The sequence below is a fragment of the Bicyclus anynana genome, chromosome 3, assembly GCF_947172395.1.
Source record: "Bicyclus anynana chromosome 3, ilBicAnyn1.1, whole genome shotgun sequence".
Lineage (NCBI taxonomy): Eukaryota > Metazoa > Arthropoda > Insecta > Lepidoptera > Nymphalidae > Bicyclus > Bicyclus anynana.
In genome coordinates, this window is record NC_069085.1 from 12296655 (window position 1) to 12318358 (window position 21704).

A 21704-nucleotide genomic window follows, 5' to 3' on the forward strand; every position below is an offset into this window, starting at 1 on the left:
ACAAGCGCCCGCTCCGGGACTGCATAATACATTGAAGCGAATGCACCGCAGTTTGATCCCTTTCTAGACAAGGTAAGTACGACTGGAAACTTCTCATGATGTTACCTCCACTTTTCTGCCAAGTACGGACATGAACGACTAAGTCTTCACGGTCTCAACGTAAATTGACAAAGTTTTAGGGATGTCATCTCTTTGTCTTCTTACACGGGAATATCGGCTGCGTTCAATTATTTATGACTAATCGCTTCCGAAACTTTGCGAGAGCAAAGTTTGCGGAAAGTATAAATGGCTACGATTCCACATCGGAACCTAAACTTAACTTATATTATTGGAGTTACACGCAGAATAGTGCCCTTGGAAGTTGTTGACTACGACTCTACGACTACATTATCAATGCAGATTCAAAAGATTTTTGTTTTGAACAAATATCATTGAGGTCGGATTATACAAAGAAAAATAAGAATAAATTATTCTATAGATTAAGTAACTCAGTTTTATTTTTCTGAACGAAGATACCAAGATCAATAAAGACAATATCAGTTTGTCCGTATTTATATCGAGATATATCTGTAGTGCTATAAAAATACTTACTGTCATTTGAATCAACGTACGCAGGTAAAACTCATACTTATATACATATAGTTATTTGATTTATTAGTTTGTTATACTGATCGTTGCATGATCGAAGGTGCATTTGCATATATAAATGCCATATTACTTATTTCTAAATTAAAAATGTTATTTATTAGCATTCAATATAATTATTAGTATTTTTTACATGATACATATACCAAAAACTCGTTTTTTTTATTCAAAAATAATGATAATTATTTCCTGTCGTTAATTTTAGATGATCTTGATACAGTCAAATATGTTTTTATTTTATTTTAATGTGACCTACCTCGTGAATATGGAATTAGCTCATTTGATATGATTGCATCCTAAAGTAATAACTTATTATCAATTCCCAATTAATAGGTATTGAGAATTCTTAAAAGTTCATTGCAAAATATGTAGGTAGGTACTCGTCTTTGAGAAGGAATTGAAAGTAAAGTAGGCAGAAGGAAAGTGATATTAATAATTATTATTTATCAATTCTGAATTAGTAAGTTTTCTTAAAAATCCAATACAAAATATGTACCTACCTCCTCGTTTTTGAGAAGGAAATGAAAATAAAGTAGGGGGAAGAAAAATGAGGTTATCATCCTCTTAATTAGGGTATTATTATTTTTATTTAGCAATTCTCAATTAGCGAGTTTTTTTAAAGTCCAATACAAAATATGCAGAGATGTACCTACTCGTTTTTCAGGAAGGAATTGAAAGTAGTAGGTAGAAGGAAAGCGAGTCTTTATTATTGTGGATTGGTTCGCTAAGTCCAGACAATAGCTCATGTTTCTTCAGATCTGTACACGGCAATGAATCTATACAAGGCAGGTAAATGACTATCTGCATTAGCAATTCAGACAGGACCAGCTAACAAAACAACAACTTTCTCTTTTATGTCTGAGCAAGAACAATATAGCAAGGTATACTTTATATAGTACACGTAAGACGAAACTTGATTGTCATGCAAACAAAAAATAATTTAGACAATACTTACTTAAAAGGCGAGCTCCTTGAAATTATTGTATGACTCCGAGCCAAAATCTGTAAAGAAAAAATAAACTGTGATTTAAACATTCAATCCATCAATATAAAAATTAAAATTATTGTAGAAATAAATCGAAGAATGATTAATTCATTTCATTTTACACCATGTTACGGTTACGGTTTTTTTTGTTATTTTAAACAGATAGGTCCCACTATTTATATGTTGAATTTCTATTGATAGAAATACTGGGACTCTCTGTCCCAGTATTTCTATCAATAGAACAAAATTCATCTTGATCGGTTCAGCCGTTTAGCCGTGAAAAGGTAAAAGACAGACAGAGAGACAGACAGATTTACTTTCGCATTTATAATATTAGTACACATTGTATCAGTGAAACCAGCTAACGGATGAGTGTGCAAAATCCTTTCTAATGAAGGACAATTAAAAGGCGCGTGGTTGTTTAGAGGCAAAGGTGAAGATCAATTCTTAAGTGATATAATTTAAGTTCGCCAAACACACATCGCCGCACGAATATAAAACTAAACCAATTACAAGTTTTCCAATATGCCCGGCAAATTATACCGATGTTAAACTAGCAATGGCTGCTCCACGCGCCTTCTTGTGGAGCTCGTCGGGAAATGAACTTCGGGGCTCGGAGCGCCCTAACTCATTCGCACACATTGTAATATGACGAATAAGTACTCGTTACGAACACTTGTTATAGACACGTTTTGTTCCTGTGTTATATAGGTACCTTAACGACTATTATAAAATAAATGTATTAGGTAAATTATTTATTACTAGCGAACGCCCGTGACTTCGTCCGCCGAAAAGTAGCCTATGTGTTAATACAGAGTAAAATCTATTTCCGTTCTAAATTTCAGCCAAATCGCTTCAGTAGCCGCAGCGTAAAGGAGGAATAAACATACACACTTACACACGCACACTTACATACAAACTTTCGCCTTTATCATATTTATGTGATTTATATTAGAGCGAGGTTGCCTGCAGTGTAAATGAACACTTACTGTTATTCTGAAGCGCAAGATTCTGTTATGTTTCATCAAAATCAATTCAGTAATGTTAGCGATTAACAAACATCCATGTATTTACACGTTTCGCTTTCTACAGTATTAACAGAATCAAACGTTAAGTATTTGAGACTTCAATTATTTTTAATTTTCACCTCTTAGCAATTTTAACTTATTACGCCCGTAAAAGCCCCAGTCCGAGCTGAAACAATAAATGAGACGCCTGCAGTATTTGCAGTGCAATCACGTAGTCATTCTAGTTACATAATCCCCTTTCGCAATACGAGGCGAAAAAGCTGCGCTTAAAAACTCCATTACGGGGCGGCATTCGTTTCGCCGTGTCACAATACGCGTTAACCGACAAAATGAGAGCGTCGTAGCTAGTTACGGAAATAAAAGTCGTTAAGCTTTGCATACGCCGCGCCGGCGCGATCTGATAGTACAAGACAACTTGGAAGGTTCCAAATCATCGTGTAATGTAACGAAATATATCTAGTCATTAATAACACCATCATCAGCTTATCTTAAAGAGCTTCTCGCTCCTTTTAGGTGATAACATGTGGAACTTAGATCCACCATGTTGTTGAGAGGATAGTAATTATGACGCAAAATATAATATCAATCAAAGCGTTAGCTTTAGGGTTATTCATGTTCTGTGATCAGGACAATAGTTTATTTATTTACGTAGTTTTTTTTTTTAACATTGTTGATTTAAAAATCACTCCTCTGATTACAAGGCTTTTGTGTGCTCAAGCAACGGAGGTAAAGAACCAGAACGAGGAATCTCAGAATGTGCGTCGTTTTAAGTAACTTCTGCTTTGTATCTGACCCTCGATCCACAAAAGGCAAGCAAAGGTGTTAGTCAAAACTTTTCGATTTACGAACATCGACTGATACGACTATCGGTATTGAGGTAGATTTTACATTCAAAGTTGGCAGTAATCTTGTGAGCAAGGGCAAAGAATTACTTAGTCAATAATTCGTCTCAAACTAAATGAAATTCAATACAGTAACTTGCAGAACTACTTAGCACTAACGGTTAAGTATACTTTAATACTCTAATAAAGTGGTCTAACTTCGTAGGTAAGTTTTACAATTTCTAATGAGGTAAATAATACACAAATATGATTTTAACTATACAAGTTCCACTGCATTGGAGGTGGAAAGTCAAAAGTCAAAATCAAAATTAATTTCTTTAAATTAAGCTTACAAGCACTTTTGAAAGGTCAAGTTATTTAAAATTAAAGTTACGAGGATTCCAAACGCGCCTTGCTCCAAGAAACAATTCCAAATACCTAAACGTTTTCTATTGCAAAAAAATCCGCTAACATAAGAGTTGAGTAAATAAAATTTCTCTTAACACAAGCCCGATAATAGTCCTACGACACGCTAATCATTTGAACGAGCGAAGGCTGAAACATGCATTTACGTAAGCGTCGTATTGTGAAAGGTTATGCTCACGGCGGTTAGTCGGTACGTCGTTTTGTAAAATATCTGAAATGAGGGAATTCAAAAGCCAGTTTGGAGACTATACAGCTTAATGAAAATGAGACTGCCGTATGCATGTCACTATTTCATTTAGAAAAGGCTGCGTAAGTTTTATGTAAAATTCCGTGGCTACTGGCTTCAAATGTATTGAAATAAAATTTAAATGTAGCTCTTGCTGAACTCTGGCTTAATGAAATATTTGCTTTTATTGTGTTAATGTGCATGACTTGTTATGATGCCAGTGTTTGTAATACTTGGGAAGAAACATTACAACAGTAAATGTAATTTAGTAAAAAAAACATGAATTCGTTGTGGACATTTCATTAGTGACTAATTAATATTTCAGTACTGAAAACCGTCGTTTTATTATTACAGGGATGTAGGTTGTATTAAGGTTGTTTCCACCATGCAACTCTGATATAGTATTGACCTCGTAACATTAATTTATTTTTTAGGAGTATCTCTGCGTGATCGAATCAGAAATGAGGAGATCCGCAGAAGAACCGACCGACATAGCTCAACGAGTTGCGAAGCTGAAGTGGCAATGGGCGGGGCACATAGTTCGTAGACCCGATGGACGTTGGGGTCCAAAAGTACTGGTATGGCGACCCCGCACTAGTAAGGACAGTGTTGGTCGACCCCCGACCAGGTGGACTGACGACATCAAGCGAGTCGCAGGTATTCGCTGGATGCAGGTGACTCAGTATCGTGTTATCGACAACGTCCTAAGAAATACTTATAAAATGGTTGCATTTTGAAAAGAAAATGTTAGTTTTTCTAAAACACTGTTTAATAATCTTCATAAACAAAAATATACTTTATTTCCTTTAAAAATAGTGTGTGTAGCCGGCTTCATTGAATTATAAGACGTTGTCAAGCAAAACTAAAACTTTCATGTACCTCAAAAATTTTCAAATCTCAAAAAATATGAAAAAAAAAATTCGATCTAGTAGAACGACAATGAACCGTTAATAATAAGACCATTAAAAAAAGTGTCATCTAGCCTATTAAGGCTCTTTCAAGAGTTTCCCATTGTATCACCGGATTGGTTTTAATATACCTACCTACGTAAACAGGCCATAGACCAGTTGGCACAGTAAGCACACCGCCCCCATAAAACCTTAATAATACAAGAATTATTATAAAGAACGCAATAACACACGAAGCGCGCAGCCTGGCGCACGTAAATCTCAACAAAAGCACGCGTGAACGAAGTCGATCCTTCGCAAACTTCCCGGAGGACATACCGACGTTATTTTTAGGGGCGCCTCTGAAAGGCAAGGTGTGTCGTTTTGGGGCCCACGGGAATTTAGTACGCTTTAAAGCCGGTAATTTGATGAGAGTCTTTTGAGATTTTTCCATCTTCTTGGGATCGTTGAGGGAACGTTTGGATAAGGCTACGCATAGTCTGAGAGTAGGCGTCGCCGCGCTACACGGATGTTATGACTTTTATTATCTCTCAGACATTATAGACCAAGATCCCAGAGTGATCTGACACAGCATATTTTCACAAAGATGAAGATTATGAGCCTTGGGTTTTCAGTAGCATCTCATGTGCTTTCAATACCTGCGTGTCAGTTTCAATAGTGTCTGACGCTTTAGAAAATACTCTACAAAATGTTTATGAAAATCAGTAATATTTTTTTAATTACCTCTTTTACGTGGTACTTGCCAGTGCAAGTCTTCACGCAAGTCAAGCAAGCAAGTTAAGTACCATTCAAGTATTAAACCACATATGACAGGCTACTGAAATCAAGGTTTCATCTTTGTAAAAATAAGCTGTGGCACATAGCTCTGGGATCGTACTCTATTATATTTCAACTAGCGGACGCCCGCGACTTCGTCCGCCCTTTGACCTCCCTAATCCGGCCCTATCGCACCCGTTCTTAGCGGGCACCTACTAACTATAAACTACCTCCCTGCCAAATTTCATCTTTCAGCAATTTTCGAGATTTTGTGATGACCTTTCACATTTATGTACCTATATTATGAAGATGTAGCTTCACCTACCTCATAGTTGTTTAGTGAAATGGATCCTATAGCATTCTTCTGTATAAACCTGAGTTGAAACTTACTGAGTTCAACAAAGGAATTACGTAATACGTTAGTGTTGCCTTATGGCGCCGTAGGTCGTCCTTGAGACACTGATAAGCACATAGAGGTCAGCACTTCGTGCGGCCACAGCACTTCAATAAACGCGTATAATCAAAAAGTAACCGACATCGAAACTGGGTAGGAAAAAGACACAAGCCGTAAAACTGGCGCCCACCCATGACCAAATAAGGCTGGCGGGGCATCGACAAATCGCATGTCCTTGACTCTAAGCCAAATGACATAAGTTGCCCATGGGCGCGGAATATTAGCTAATCGATAGACCAACCAAATCACCGAATTGGTCCACCCACGCCACACCATTAACTCGACCATGTGGCTGGTGACATTCCACGAGTTAATTCGTTTAGCGAAGATAACATTAACTGATGTAGAGAAGAAATCTATGTAGATTGTAGGTAGATAAAGTTGGTAAACTCAGAGTAAGTTAAAAAATTAAAGTATGTTTAATAATAATTTACAGAATTTAAGTAATTTACTAATGTTAGTTAGTTAGACACCCCAGTTCTCGTTCCAGTGGGAATACGGGATAAAATTAGCTATGTAACTCGCTGATAATGTAGCCTAACAGTGGTTAAATATTTTTTTAAAAGGTTTAGTGACAAATAAACAAACCAACTTTCACAGTATTAAGTATGTATTTTATTTGTAAGTACAAGGAAAACTTATTTTAAACCACATATGGCGACATTTTAATTAGTTATTAAGTAGTACTTAATAACTAATTAAAATATATTTGCAAAAATAATATTTTATTTACTAGGTAAACAAACATTATTAACTTCTTCAGATTATTATAATTATCACTCCATTTCAGGTACTTACGTCAGCAAGGCTCTCGATTGAAACTCCTACTATCCGATAATTCAGAGATTGTTAGAAAAGATATCAAGGCAGCCATTTACAGGAATACTATTCTCGTACTCTTAGTCGTAGGTGGGTTAAATGGTAATTTTCCAGGGAAAGATAATAGTCTAAGAGAGAGAGGTATTGACCATTTCATAAAAGTTTCTCAGCCCATTATAGTAGCCCAGCCGTAATAATTCTTCTTATTTTTTTAATTACCATTAAGTACGGTAAGTAACTATTTCTTTTTTTCTTTCTTCTTTTTGTCACATCTTTTTTTTTAATATCACCAATATTCCCATTCTTCGTCAAATAGTCGGGAAAGACTATTTGTGTAGGTACGACAATAGACCAACGGGGCGGGGATCGAAGCACCCCCTCTGCGTGATTAGTCCGGCCGCTCTAACCGTTGAGCTATTGAGGCTTTGACTATGACTAGTAGTTTATATTATGCAGATGGCTTCGGGACATATTATTATTATACTCATATCTCTTTTTTTAAGTCGGTTTAATAATATTTATTTGGACAACAATCTGATCTGCTGTGTTATTATTATTTTGGAATGTTGTCTACTTGTTATTAATTGATTTAGGGATTTAAAAGATAAGACGTATTTTTAATCTATTAAGTACTTTGCTTACCGTTAAACGTGTTACTTTCAATGTGAAACATTGCAATATGCAGTGTGATAATTATTATATTAAACATTTTTAGGTCAACAATGGCAAAGCTGTGATATGTCCAAGATCAAGTAGAAAATCCGTTTTGCCTCCAACCAATTAAAACACACCAGTTTCTAGTAACACTTATCATTTTCTACTCATATATTTTACTAACTTAATCTTTTGAAATCTATAGGTATATAATTTACATGCATATTCTAAAGCGGAAGAGTTTGTTAGTATGATTGTTTAAGCGTGCTAATCTCTAAAAGTATCACTCAGAGAATCTTTAAAACGGGAGGGTAAAACTATATGAAATATTTAAAATTCAAAGGGTAAGGGTTTTTCACGCGAACGAATTCGCGGGTGTCTGCTAGCTCTTTTGTAATGGATGGACCTCTATTGCCTACCTGTAATAAAAGAAAGAAAAAAGCCTCTATAGCTCGGTGCATATTCGATATATTCATCACTGAGAGGTGCTGGTTCGATCCAGGTTGTACTCACTCCTAACATTTTTGGACAAATCAGATGGGAACCGGAATATCCTACTACATAATATTATAATCGCGAAAGTTTGTATGGATGTTTGTTACTCTATAACGCCGCTACCACTGAAGCGATTTGGCTGAAATTTGGTATGGAAATAGATTTTACTCTGGATTACTATCTGGATTACATCTTGGCTACTTTTCGTCCTGGAGAAATCCATGGTTCTAGCGGTATTTGTGAAAATCCGAATTCCACGCGGACGAAGTCGCGGACGTCCGCTATTTGGTCAGATTTTAAAAAGATATGGCAAATATTCTTTAAAAAAACAAACAAAAATGTGGTTTATTTTTTACTCGTACGAGTAAACTCTCTCTCTCTCATTATTAATCAATTTAACTTAGTAAAGTATCACACTGCCCGCGCATTGTGAGTAATAACTTCGACCGCAATGTATACAAATCGCAAATGAAATAAACTGCGTAATAAATTGTAGGAGTATATATTGTGTATGTATATACATACGTACGTACGTATAAAATGTGCGTGCCGGTGAGAATCGATGCGAGGCTAAATGAAATAAATTTTCAGCTTATTTGGTATTTAGCCCCGTTACGTAGGTGTGACTTAGAATAATAATAGTAAACATTCAACACGATTGTAATGTTCTAGATGTTTTCATTGTTTTTTTTTTACTACTAACGCTCTACTGCTTAGTTGTTTAGCTTTATTACAGTGTATTTAATTGCAAACTATCACTGTTCTACTATATATATACTATGCTACTAATATAAGTCAATCTATATCTCTAATAGTAGGCTGTGTTATTAATACTATGTTATATGTATATGTGCACTTCTTCTCTATCCCTACACTATCCTACTCCTACCCCTATTCTACCCCTACCGTACTCCTACACTACTCCTACCCAACCCATAAGCTTTTCATTGTAATAGATTAATGTATAATTACAATGAAAATTAAATTTCTTGATTTTTATATTTTCTACTATATAAAAATAAGTCGGAGTTTCCTTCCTGACGCTATAACTCCAGAACGCACGAACCGATTTCCAGGGTTTTGCATTCGTTGGAAAGGTCTTGGGCTTCGTGAGATTTATAGCAGAGAAAATTCAGGAAAAGATAGGGGTAGGGTAGGGTAGGGGTAGGGCAGGGTAGAGGTAGGGTAGGGTACGTTTGGGGTAGGGTAGGGTAGGGGGTAGGGTAGGGGTAGGGTAGGGGTATTGTAGGGATAGTTGAAAGTTTACATCGAGTTTCACGTGGACGAAGTCGCGGGAGTCCGTTAATTACCTATATAGATTAAAGATTAATTGATAAACCTATACACTGCCTACTATGCGTTTGACACATTAACGCACAATGGTTAAAAGTACATTAATTGGACAAACTGAGTACAGATTAGAATATAATAGAATATTTAAATTAGAATAGATTAATATTAGGTATAACTCGTGCTCCTTGACTGGCTACCAAACACAATCATTCGAGCAAGGTGTCAAGTTAATCCACACGAACTGTATTTGTCTTGAATGTCTAACATAATCATTAATTTGTGATAATATCAGGGTCACAATTATATTATTTAAATGTGTGATTAAATAAATTATCATTAAATTTGAACTATTGCTTCGCTAATAGTCTAAAATGTGTAAAACATCCCTTAGCAGAAGGTTCAATAACCCTTTTCTGCACAAACTAAATTATGAAAATAAGTGGTTCAACAAACTGTCATAGGTTAGCGTGCTGCGATTTCAGTATTTTTGCACAAATGCGATCGCAGTCAGAGCTCAACTTGTCATTGTATAAAAACAAACAATCTATGGGTACATTTTTCAATATATTAGGCCAGGGGTTCCCAAAGTATGGGACGCGACCCAGTGGTGGGTCGTGAGCGAATATTGAGTGGGCCCTGAAACAAGAAATCTGATTGGCCTAACACCGATCGGACTAACAACCGGACGGCCACAGACTAGAAATAAAGTTATAAATTTACAATAATTATTATTTATTGTTTACTGTGATGATGACATAACCTGACCACAAAGACTATGTAATTTAAGCGTTACCAATATTTTATGCTCCGTTTTAAGACGGCTAAGAGGTAGGTTCCGACTTTTTTTTTTATTCTTTACAAGTTAGCCCTTGACTACAATCTCACCTGATGGTAAGTGATGATGCAGTCTAAGATGGAAGCGGACTAACTTGTTACGAGGAGGATGAAAATCCACACACCTTTCGGTTTCTACACGGCATCGTACCGGAACGCTAAATCGCTTGGCGGTACGTCTTTTGCCGGTAGGGTGGTAACTAGCCACGGCCGAAGCATCACACCAGCCAGACCTGGACCAATAAAGAAAATCTCAATCTGCCCAGCCGGGGATCGAACCCAGGACCGCCGTTTTGTAAATCCACCGCGCATACCACTGCGCCCCGGAAGCCGTCTTAGTCCGTATTTGTTAGGTGGGTCGGGATCGAATCAAGTTTGGGAACAACTGTATTAGGCAGTGTAGGATTAGCATGCGGCGCGGCAGTCGATGTACTCAAGTTCATTGGCAAGAACCCACGTGCGCTCCATCGTTGCACCGAGGTGATTGACTCCCATACAATCTACACATGACATATATGGCAGCCTAATTAGTATCTGGCAAAGATTTTATACTAGGTATTTTAGAATTTAAACTATCGTGAGTGTTATTCATAAGCTGATTTTGCAACGAGGCACGATCCCAAACAGTTTGGATCGTGCCGCGTTGCAAAAACCAGCTCATGACTAAGGGCCCCGTATTGATTTGAAACTGGAAAGGTGTTAGCCGTGTTTCATAATCAATTAATACATATGTCACACATCGAAACTGAGGTGCACAAAGGTACCTAGCTAAAATTGTCATAATTTCATTTAGCCGCAAAGTAGGTAAACAACAAAGTTATTCAAACAATACCTAAATATTGTCTACAATGTCGACTACTGTGTGTGGAAGTGTAAAAACTATATCCTTATACATAAATATATATAATGTAAGTAAACACAAAATTGTGCATGTGTGATAAGTGGAGTAGCTAAATTCGGATCGCTTTTTGCGGCGATTTTGTAGGCACTCTCAATACTTAGTATAAAATCGTTGCTACTTCGTATATGGTGCAACTTCATTCCGCTCCGTAATCTATATATATAAAAGAAAGTCGTGTTAGTTACTCCACTTATAACTCAAGAACGGCTGAACCGATTTAGCTGAAAATAGGCAGGAAGGTAGTTTAGAGCCAGGAGAAGGACATTGGATACATTTTTACGTTTTTTTATACTTTTTTTACGGGTAGGGTAGGGTGGGGTAGGGGTAGGGTAGGTAGGGTAGGGTAGGGGTAGGGTAGGCGTAGGGTAGAGGTAGTTGAAAGTTTACATCGAGTTTCACGCGGACGAAGTTGCGGGCGTCCGCTAGTAAATAATAATTAGTAGACGAAAAGTGTTATAATTGGACACACGCGTAATTGTTTATTTGCATTCCGAGCGTTCTTTCAATGTTGCGAGTTTTAAGTAAATTATATCTCCATATCTACTTGACCTCAAAACCCTCAGATACGTTTTATATTTCAAGCAAAAAATATAACTGTATTTCTTAGGCAAGCTTAACTACTTTAAAAAAATCTTTTTTACCGTTATAGTAACAGATAAATAGATAGTATTAACAACGAGGTTGTTTTCTTTTGCTGAAACTATTATATATTTTATACTCTACATTATCTAAATTCAAACTGCAATCATGAGCTAGAGTCAACAAAAATAAAGACACATAACTTGATTATATAATGATTTATTTATTTTGCTATCATCCGCGAAAATTCGGCGAACCCATGCGACAACGTCACCCAGGTCCGACAAAATACTCTCTACGTACGTTTCACCCCGAAACCGGAGCATCCTCGTGCAATTGCAAGTTTGACTTTGCAATTGCACGTTGTAGAGTCAACATCTCCTGAGGATGCTCCGGTTTCGGGGTGAAACGTACGTAGAGAGTATTTTGTCGGACCTGGGTGACGTTGTCGCATGGGTTCGCCGAATTTTCGCGGATGATAGCAAAATAAATAAATCATTATATAATCATGATGAACTTCCGCAAAGTAACGCCTGCTTCTATCCAACACATAACTTGGTTTTTAATCCCTTGTGACTCACTACTATACATACATTGCATAATCTACAATACTTGTATAAAAGAGCTGAAAACTAAAGGTGCTACGGAAACGTGCTAAGGACAGCACGGCTATTCTCTAACGATGTTTTGTATAACTCGCAAGTGCGAGTTTCGAATTCACCGCTGTCTTTCTCATTCTATAGTATCGTGTTAAATAGAGATAGATAGAGGTGAATTCGAAAGTCGTAGTTGCGACTTATAAAAATATCGTTACAGAATAGCCTAGCTGGAAGCTAAAGATAACTATGTCTACATTTTAAGGCATAAGAAACGTACTAAACGGCATATAAAGTCACGGTTCAAGATAGTCAAACAATATCGAAGATGCCGTAAGTATCAAGAAAAATGATACCGGAAAGGCAAATTCGTAAAACAGCATTAAAATAAAATTGAGAATATTACACCTATAGCGGTTTTCTCGAGCCATAAACTTCAGCGGATTGATTTATTTGAATTGCGCTTAGCATATTTTGCTTTCAAGGAAATATATTATGGAAAACTATTTCTATTGCCTCCTTATAAAAGACTGATAAAATCTATTACTTTTCTTTTATTTTATGAGGTTATACGTAAGGATAATTTTTACAAGTATTACAGGCAATGGTCATTGACCATTGAGCCTGTTTATCTATTATGTGTGTGGGATTTTATGTAGATAATACTTTCATATTAAGACTAATTTGTTTCTATTGTTGTTTACAAATTAATTATTATCTATTTTGTAAAATGATGAACAAAAATTTAAATAAACCGCTTAATTTAAATACTTAAGGGTTAATATTATTTCTAGGCATTCGTAATTTAAAATCTTACTTTGCGACTTATGCATTAAAAACTACTTTTGTTTGCTGGTGCCGAGCAAAAGTAGCTTTTCCGAGCAAGTGAGAACTGCTAATCTACAATAATATAATAAAAAGGGAACAGTTGTATTTAAGAATAAGAATTATTTACTTGAAAAAACTCAGTACACAAATTACAATGACGTCCTGACCCTTAAACTAGGTAAGCCCGTGTCTTAATTGTATTGTATTGTATTTAATTAAAGTCAAAGACAAATATCATTTATTTCAATTAAGTTTGATTTCCAAGCACTTTTAAAACGTCAGGTAATGGTAATAGACAATGGTGATAATTAAAGGCGAAAATTTAATCGTAATTGATACAATTAATTCCAAAAGCTATTCACGAACACCACTGGTGGAACGATGTATGAGAGACGTAAACAATGGCACCTAATCTGTTGTGTTAGTACTGCCGCGGCACCACGAAGACCGCACTGTAATTGCACGCCTACTAATCTGTAGTGAAAGCGTCGCATTACTGATTTGAACTTCAACCGGACTCCGCTGCTTAGCTGTGAACTAATAATGGACTTCTAACAGCTTAGCAAAACTCGGTAAAGGTCACTTGGATCGTGTAACACTACTGTCTCTAGTGCAGAAATGAAGCAATTTACAATGCAGTAGGTAATATTACACCAACCTGTAACTAACTGAATACAATACGTCGAGATATTTAGTTTATTTATTTTATTAGTTTATTTAGGGGCACATAGTTCGAAGAGCCGATGGACGTTGGGGTCCCAAGGTGCTGGAATGGCGACCCCGCACTACAAAGCGCAGTGTTGGTAGACCAGGTGGACTGACGACATTAAGCGAGTCGCAGGGATTCGCTGCATGTAGGCGGCTCAGTATCGTGATGTTTGGAAGTCCCTACAAAAGGCCTTTGTCCTGCAGTGGACGTCCATACGGCTGATATGATGATGATGATGATGATGAAGATTTAGTCAAATTAATTTTTATGAAACTTATTTTAAAGGCGAATAAGTTATGTATATTATACCGTATATTAAGATATCGAAAGAAAAAGATTTTAATTCGTTAGAGTCAGCGAGCGCAAAACACTTATCTTTGTTTGTATCTTCAAATCTCAGATTAATTAATATTATTATTAAACAGTTAATGCGTATTTAAATGTGATAGGCAGTTTTTTCATAGTAGTCTTAGAGACCAGACCTTCGTTGTTTTATAAAAGCTGAAAGTGAGTTGCCACATAACTAAGTGTCTAGCGATTGAGGTTATGATTTTAAATAATAATAATAATAAATACGTTATGGCACCTATTCACAAACTTTGGTATATTAGCCACTTAATTTAGTTAACATCAAATCAATAACAATTGATATTTGAATAAATTGAATTATAATATATTGAATAAATTTATCGTATTCCATAAAGCCCATTGTTGACGAATATCACAATGCCAACTGTTTGTAGTTGATCAGTTGGCAATAGTTTAATATTGAATACGAAACCACGTAACTTGAGAATGGAGATGATGACTAGGTTTGAATATATTGATTTTTATGAGACACATTCGGGTAAATAAGGTCAATATTAACTAATTAATATGTAACAATCAAAGATTATCTGGATGTTTGCAAAATAAATAAGATTATAAAATTTCAAAATCTACTAAAAATATTGTATGTTTGTTCCTCCTTTGCAGCAGCGGCTACTAAAGCGATTTGGTTAAAATTTAGAATGGAAATAGATTTCACTCTGGATTAGGATATAGGCTACTTTTCAACCCGGAAAAATCCATGGTTCCAGCGGGATTTGTGAAAAACTGAATTCCACGCGGACGAAGTCGCGGGCGTCAGCTTATTTATTATACAATTTAAAAAACTGTCATCATCCCTATTACTCCCAATAGCTAGTCGGTAAATTTCGTGTATATCCACCATTACAGTCAGTGAATAGGCCTGTAGGAAAATGCGCGTTGGGGAATCGCAAAGCTCAGGGCGGTCTAAGCGTCCACTTCGGCGGGGAGCAAACACGAAGGCATAATCCATGCGACGGCACTTAGCATCCCCATAAGCACCGCATTCTAATTGAACGCCAACTAATCTGTTTGCGCAAGCATCATATTGTCGATTGGCCTTCTAGCCAAGTAGACTGTGCAATGGACTTTTCAACGAAAATAGATGATGGCCATAAGGATCGAATTACCCTTACCATTCATTACTTCGGCTTGAAATTAAATACACAAAACTAACCCTTTAAATCTCATAGCTCTAAAGGTAGTGTAATTTAATTCCATCTAATTATATTATTATTGTGTTTCAGTTTAAAAATTAGAATTGAATTCACGATTATAATTAAAAAATAAAAGAGAAGCGTAAGGATGATATTATCCTAAATTTTTTTAAAAATTTATTTATTTCACTATTTATGCACCAATTTCCTTGAAAACTTCGAAATCCAAGGACTTTCCTACAAACTTTTAACCCCTAATTCACCTGCTTCTATTTAGGTATATTTTTGTGACAAATGTAACCTATGTTCTGATCTAACATCCAATGTATTCTCTATACCAAAAATCGATTCATCGGTCCGATCCGCATTGTACCTATCGGACGCATCACATCAAACGGATTTTAGTATTCTTTGTAGAGTGCACAAGCGATAAGTGCGTCCACTGATCTGCATCGTACCGATCGCTTCGAATGGATTGAATGGATATCTACCGTAAATAAGTTTGATGCGATGCGTCCCATACGTACGATGTGGATCTGTGGACGCTTGCCATATAGGAAAGACGGACAAACTTACTTTGGATGGATGGATTTTATAATTCTAACGATATTTTCAAAGGGAGATCTCTTCTCAGAATGAGAGGGGTTAGGCCAATAGTCCACCACGCTGACCCAATGCATGCAGACTTCACACACGCAGAGAATTGAGAAAATTCTCTGGTATGCAGATTTCCTCACGATGTTTCCTTCACCGTTTGAGGCACGTGATACATAAAATACCCCCCGGAATTGGAGGCACAGGTCATATCCACTAGGCAATATCACGGCTTTTGTAAGCCTTATGTTATAACAACTTATAAGCCAAACGTACTACTAAGCTAGTAACAGTTGTTAGTAGTAAAATAACACTGCTTTCACACAAGTTATTGAGACATTCAATCAAAAAGCATGAGATGTAGAAATGAGAGTTAGCTTGGCAATGGCCAAACATTCAGGCCGGAGGTCAGTAAACACGAAGGCGTAATCCTTTCAACGGCACTTAGCACCCACAGAGCCACAAGCATCACAATCTAATTGCCCTCTAGTTAAGCTGTTTGTGAAAGCATCATATAGCCGAATACGGCTTAAAACGGTGAGGTTACTTGATCCAAAACCCACGTATGTGACCGTGTTTGCTTTAAAAATATAAATGTAATTCTTTTTCTAATTTTACAGCAATATACTGAGAATAAACCCCATATCATATACAAATAATAGTTTACCTTACCTACAAATTTTTTAAACCCTTGTGTAGTGCCTACATAGTTAGGTTCACATCACAAAATCTCGAAAACCGCTTGACATACAAAGATGAAATTTGGCAGGGAGGTAGCCTATAGTTAGTAGGTATCCGCTAAGAACGGATTTTGCGATACGGCCAGATTAAGGAGGTCTAGTAGCTAGTAAACGCAGTGTTGGTCGACCCCTCACCAGGTGAACTGACGACATCAAGCGAGTCGTAGGGATTCGCTGGATGCAGGTGGCTCAGTATCGTGATGATTGGAAGTCCCTACAAAAGCAATAAGTCCTGCAGTGGACGTCAATCGGCTGATATGATGATGATGATGATCATGAAAGGCGGACGAAGTCGCAGGCGTCCGCTAGTTCATCATGCGCATGTTATAAAATCTTTTTCACGTTTATTTTTAATAAAACAAGCAAATGGCCCACCTAATGGCAAGTAAAACCCATCACCTATTAACGGAGATTAAGAGGCGTAGTGTTAAGCATCCCATGTGCGTACAATTATACCGGTAACCATGCCAACCATGCTGGTTGGCGGCAGAAATACATTACGTCACAGATCATAGATCATATATTATTAAAGCCCTTAGTGAAAGCATAATTCCATATATAGCATTTAGTGCCCACAGTGCATTATCTGCGACTCACTCTAATTGGACGCCAAGTAATCTGTTTGCGAGAGTACCACAAGCGGACTGGACTGCTCTTTAACGAGTAATGACTTTCGACTGAACTCTGAGTCTAAGCGAAATACAACACTAGTTCCTTATAGTAGGGGAGCCGAAGAGGGGATTTTTGCAGTTACCTGAGCGCGGCAGTTGAACATAAGAGACTATACCTACCTTGCACGTTGTTGAGTACCTACACCAAGTTCAAACTAACTTCATAAATACTCATCCAGCACGTCAGATAAGAATAAAGTGGATTAATTGATAGATAAATGCATTTCAATGATTTGACCGTAAACGTAATGGAATGGGAGGGTCCCAAAATTACAAAATAAAACCCTCATATTTCAGTATCCGAGCCACAAGCGTGGTTAATTTTTTACTTATTTTTAAGGAAATAATCCCAACAATAATCCCAATATTTTCTGATAATTCCAGTAAGCCGAAGTAATCAAAATTGAGTTTAAAGTTTGTATTTTTTTCCACTGCTGAAAGCGAAAAAAAATATATAGTTATTTATGTTTCTTATCACCTAATCTACTTAACCTAATCGGTCTCCATGACGCTTTAATAACTGCAAATTTAGCATCCCGGGCTCCCCTACTATTGGAGTGATCACATTTGATTTTGCCAAAGGAGCCCACTTTGATAAACGGATATTTATTGCAACTGTTTAAATAGAAAGTAACAGACGCCGATCTCTCGCAGACTAGGTCCCTAGACGCCATAGTTGAGTCACAGAATAACAGTCGCAGGCGACTGATCGGTCTTTAGCAATGTTCGCGAGATAAAATACATAGTGATGTCATCATCATCATCATCATTAACAGCCGATGGACGTCCACTACTGGACTCCCAAACACAACGGCCTCGAGCCGCCAGCTTCCAGCAGTTCCTTGCAACAATGGCATGATGTCCTCGGTCCGCCTCGGTCGACCAACACTGTGCTTTCCGACGTCCATCGGCTCTTCGAACTATGTGGCCTGTACGCTGTAACGATGTTTTGGATAACTCGCAAGTGCGAGTTTCGAATTCACCTCTATATTTCTCTGTCAAACACGATACTATAGAAAGAGAAAGATAGAGGGGCATTCGAAACTCGTTACAGAGCCCTCCAGCTTCTCGACTCGCTGAGCTACCTCAGACGACTATGGTTGACGATTACAATAGAAAAATAATATTACATAGTTATTAAAGTTACTAAAGATCTTTTTGCCTTATGGATAAACGGACAGTAGGTAATGTTAATGAGCAGGCGTTTATTGCGATTTATTAGTGAGTCTAGCGTGTGAATATATGAGTAGGAGGACATTGTGTGTTTTATCTTAATCATAAATCTGCTACTTCTACAAAGGGAAAAATAAAAAAAAAAACATATGGAATACAATGGCTATATAAATTATTGTTTGCATATGCATACCGTTTCGCGGTTATATAAACACAATAATGTTTATACACTCTCGGCACAAAGCTCTGAAGACTGATGCTTGATTTACCAAGTAAGCCGATGAGTAATCTCGGCTGCAATATTTTGCCACGCCATTGTGTTCAACGTAGCGAGTCGTCTGACAATGTTCCTGTAAATATTTATCGATAGATTTATAACAAAGCTAATTCCTGTTTACATGCGAGGACTAAATCGTGCGCTGAGTAATCGAATGAGTGTGTAACCCGGTGTTTAGTCGTTTTGTTTTGTCTGGACGACTTTCTTAGTAAGCACCAAAAAGAACTATCTGCTAGTGCCAGTTTTAGTTTCATACATTGAACGTTATTCCAGTTTAGTCATGAGAAAATTAGTCAGCATTTTTTATTGCTTGAACTTATGAGTGTTTTACGCATTTATAGCGAGCATAATGACTTCGAGTCTGCCTACGCAACGTTATTCATTACAAAGGATAACAGTAGTCTTTAGATCATCAATGATCTCAGATTAAAAGGCCGTTCACCAATACTGTCTGACCAATTGAGGAAATCACCAAGCTTTTTTTAGCATCCAGCTTCTAACAAAAGCCGATAGAAATAATAATATTTATTACCTATCTTCAGAAAACCAGAATTTGTATTGAAAAATGTTTGTAACATTCGTTCACGGATACGTTCGAGATTACGTCCTGAATCAAACAAATCACAAATCAAAAGTCCTCAAATCTTTTTTGTTTGTCCGAAAATCTAGAAAAAGTACGATTTTGTGGGTAGTAAGAACAATGACGGAACCTTCAACAAAAATCGTCACACTACAGTGTGTACGAGCATCAAATCTTTAAAACAAATATTACGTAATAATATAATACAACTATAAGTTAAACTGATAAAAAAAGGAAGAAAAACCGCGAGTTCTATTAAGGAAAACGATTACTTTCCATAATACCTATTACTTTTTTGATTTATGCACACTTAAGATAAAAACCGTTATACGTCCATAAGCGAAATTTAATAGGGACCTAAGAATATTGAGAATTTAATAGGGGTACCTACCACTTTGTAGGAGTATTTTGAATATTAATAACTAATTTGTAAGTTCGTAATTAAGATTTATATTTTAACTTTTGAAAATTCTGACGATGCTTAAATTTAAGAATTAATAAATATCACTCATATGAAATGTGTTTTGAAGGAGTTAGGACATCACAATAGAAAACTCAATTTTTCCTGTAAAGGATGTAGTAAGTTTTGACAAATCGATGAAACAAGAGACAGTTAAACGGCTTTCTTTAGCAACTATCTAAGAGAACTCTCCTATAAAATAAATAGAAAAATTGTAAGGATCAAAACAATTAAACGGTTTTAATGATATTTCACAGTAATGTAGCTGCGACTATGCGAACATACATGTAGGTATATCGTTAGATCTCTCTACCCTGAAACCAGTGAATGCATCTACGGAACATCTAGTAAAATAATAAAGCTCGGAATGACTTTTACATTAGATAAATTAGACTCGGCCAACAATGGAGGCTGCGTGCGCTAACTAGAAAGTGAATCGTGCTGGTGCCGCGAACGGTCTTTCTGATCGTATCAAACTTCGAGTTCATTACTCCGTCCATTATTCTCTCAATTGTAATGAAATACTTATAGTTGGCGAGACACTGATGATCTCTTAAGAAGCTATGAGCATTTAGAGAATCATTTTAAATGTATTGGACGACTGCGACTTCAATTTTTGGTATATAAATTATAACCTTTTGTATAAGCTAAAAGTATTGTGAAGAAGTTTTGCTAATATTGATCTTTTCCATTCTAAGTAACTTTTGCATTTATAAACTCATTATGAAATATGTAACATGTCTTTACTTTTTTTGGTAATTTAAATAATTATTATTAATGATCTAATTCTGAATGAAATATTACTTACCAGAACACTATATTTATAATATCTGGGTGGCTTTGGCTACAGACAACAAAATTTGCAATAAGGAAATCCCTAGGAGAACGAAATTAATACGTGGTGTGGGAAGTGGGCGGGCCATATCATACCGCAGCACGGATGGCCGCTGGAGCAAACACAGTGTACTAGGATGCCCTCCAGGAGAGGCAGAAGTGGTTGGGTGAGGAAGGCAGAGGATCGTGGTGGCGCGGCTGTCGAAAAGGCCTACGTGTAGCAGTGGACGGACAGGTCAGAATGATGTTGATATTACTTTAGGAGCCAACTAGCTGACAACATGTGGCTTGATTTTTAAAGTGTTTACAGTGTTTACTTTAAAAAAGGTCAACGAGCACGTCCGCACACTTTTAATTTAGACTCCTTTTACGACCATTGCCAAAACATGCAATAAATTAGCCCTTTACGGAAAAATGGACATCTGCTCCTCTGGAAAAAAAGCCCTTCTTGGTACTTCGGTGTAAAAGGACAAAATTTACGATCCGTGTAACCGTGGGTAGGCGGAGCTGCTCGCCCACGACTCGCATGCAAATGGCTCGATCGCAGATTGCCGCTGTTAGACACCGGGGAAGATTAAACTCGAAACACCTTACGAAGCTTGATCAGTTCCCGCCGATTGCAATTATCGCAGCAGTAAACAAGTTGTCCATTGTAAACTAATTAACACGATATCTACATCGTGGAGAGACGTGAATATGTAGCGCTAAATTGAGAGAGATGTTCCCTCTCAATTTTGGTTACAGTTTTATATTATTTATTGTTAAATAACATACAATTGAAAATTTTGAAAAACCCCTGAAGTCTCGATCAAGTCATCGTTTACTCTTTCAGTGCTCTTTCATTTGAGACCCCATTCGAGTATATTTGCAGATATTCGGTTGTTCTTCCCCACTTTCAATCCCCAGAACTTTT

At 36.8% G+C, this 21704-nt stretch overlaps 1 protein-coding gene across 1 annotated transcript in view; it reads right to left on the reverse strand.

Moving 5' to 3' along the window:
- The window catches only part of LOC112056791 (protein muscleblind), a 206563-nt gene that overhangs the window by 157895 nt on the left and 26964 nt on the right, over positions 1-21704 (reverse strand). The window contains exon 2 of the mRNA XM_052891115.1: positions 1601-1647. The gene's annotated coding sequence lies outside the window, so the exon portion shown is untranslated. The remainder of the gene's footprint in view (positions 1-1600; positions 1648-21704) is intronic.